At 36.0% G+C, this 2,267-nt stretch overlaps 1 long non-coding RNA gene across 1 annotated transcript; it reads left to right on the top strand.

The window, feature by feature from the left end:
- The first annotated feature begins 788 nt into the window (after positions 1-788).
- Positions 789-1,270, top strand: LOC119322302. The gene is made up of 3 exons (XR_005155513.1): positions 789-834; positions 919-1,035; positions 1,232-1,270. It is a non-coding gene; the product is annotated as an uncharacterized LOC119322302 (long non-coding RNA).
- Positions 1,271-2,267: the final 997 nt, after the last annotated feature.

Raw genomic sequence — 2,267 nt, 5'->3', positions numbered from 1 at the left:
ATCACATATGTACTTGTAGACAGAACACGTTCTTGATATCTTTGATATTAAATTGTAAATGTATTGTCATTTCTAGGACCACTTACTCATCTGCTATGCATACTTGGCTTCGTGCTCTCTTGGTGCTTTTCTTGATTACGAAAAGAGTAGAACAGAGTGTTGGCATTTGCTGCTTTATAACATATTTTTAACACAATTTTGGATATTTTGTTTCCGTAGTGTACCTTAGTTTGGGACTTATTTTGCCGGCACCTTATCTTGGGCCCCTAGAAGAAGGAAACTCAACATGCGTGGTTCTCATTAATTAGAGGCAAACAGACCGTTGGTCAAAATATTGATGATTCCTGTTGTGTATTCTCAAGGAATGGTCAGGTTTAGTACTGTAAGTATTTTATTGTTAAATATATTTGGGTGGTGCTCAAAATGCAGAGGTGAAAAGCAAGAAACATAAAACTACCTCTGAAGAAAAGTTCACCACGCCTCCCAGAATGTCACCCTGCTTAGTTGAACCAAAGTTTAATGATATTTAGTTTTACTGGAAAATTGATCAAATCAGATCATCTAACCTTTGTAAACTAGGCAACTGAATCATCTCATCTCGACAAAGTTCAGTACATGGGGAAGATATTAGAGTTTGACTAATTCTCTTGAAAAATGAATCAGCTCTCACCTCTCAACTTGCGTCGCAGGGCTAACAAAATATAGGTAATATGGTGAAGCCAAGTGACACTCTTATTTTTCTTTCATACATGGTGCGTAGAAGAAAGGTGCTAGTTTCACTTAGTTCTCTCAGTTCTAAGTTGGGACTGCAAAAATTTGAGGATTTCCCCACATGTGAGTTGCCTTGATTAGTTTTGGCTTAGTTAGAGAAATGAACTGGACGTAACTTCTGAAATTGTTTGACTTTGGACTTGCTAGAGACCTGAAGTTTCTGATTCTAGCATTTCTCTTCTGTAAGCAACATGGCAAACCCGGTTTCAAAGTAAAGACCTGAGGAAGAATGTAGATTGATCACTGTGATTTCAAGTCCTTCAGGTGATTGATCACTGTGGTAATTCATTCTTTTGTCAGAATTTGATTACAATTTGTGTTGGAGGGAAGCAACAAAATTCCTTTCCTGTAATAGACATTTTTGGTGTGTGACTTGATAGTTGTTTAGGTCAATACATAATTTGATTCATGTGGTTTTCTAAGGCATTTGAATTTAACATTCTTTTTATGTTTGTCTAAGAGCTGGAGCTGTTAAGACTTGAGACAGATATATACAGGGGCCTACAAGATAAAATTCATGTTAGTTACCTATAACTCTGTACTTAAATGCATTTTTCATAATGTTATTTCTGTAATTTATAGAGGTAAACAAATTCCTTACAGGTTTGACAGTTCATCAAAATAAACAAGTAGTATTGATGGGTAGGTACTGATTTACTATGAACAAAAGTCTGCATGTTTTAGAACTTCTGTATTTTCCTAGTTTTCTTTCCTTCATGGATTTTCCGAGCTTATGTATTTTTTTGAGTTTTAGCATAATTGAAAATATGGCGCTTATTCAGAAATGTTGGCATATCAATATCATGTCCTTGCATATGTAGTATCCAGAGAAAAATGATATGCAATGATGAATCCTGACAATCTACAGACACATCACTGTATTTTGTTCACTTGCTTGCTATTTCTGGACTATTTTTGATGGAGCAGCAGAAGACGCTTTTAATGTTATAATATATGTTTGACTTATAAATTCAATAGCTAAACAAAACATTCAAAAATATTACTTTGACAGACTAAAGTATGGACATATATACCGTGTGTTATCGTTTCTTATTCTTCTTCACTTAAATACATGTGATGCTGAAGCTGAGCCAATGTGCTTTTCCAGAAGAAAGCTGAGGCACATCAATCAAACGCCAACCCACCTGCTATTGGCACTAAATGAGGAAGGAAAAAGAAGGAAAAAGAACATTGTCCCTGAAGGCTCAAGACACACAAACAGGAAACTGAGTTTGGGAAAGGTGGTTGTCTCCTTGACGCACACCATGGTGCCCTTGTCTACTCTCTGTCTTCTTGGACAGGTATTTTATTTCAAGCTTTCGTAAGTGGTCCGTACTGACAAATGAAATACGCAGAAAAAGATACTTATGTTGTTTTATTCTTGCAGACATCTTATTTACTGGTAGTAGGTTCTCTCGTACCATATTTCGGTGGAGTTGTACTGGCATCTTTGACTGAAGTTTCTTTCAACTGGTTAGTTGTAATCTTCCCATTTC

This window comes from Triticum dicoccoides, chromosome 6B, assembly GCF_002162155.2.
Source record: "Triticum dicoccoides isolate Atlit2015 ecotype Zavitan chromosome 6B, WEW_v2.0, whole genome shotgun sequence".
Lineage (NCBI taxonomy): Eukaryota > Viridiplantae > Streptophyta > Magnoliopsida > Poales > Poaceae > Triticum > Triticum dicoccoides.
The sequence above is the reverse complement of the archived record's forward strand: the minus strand, read 5'-3'. Positions and strand labels throughout refer to the sequence as shown.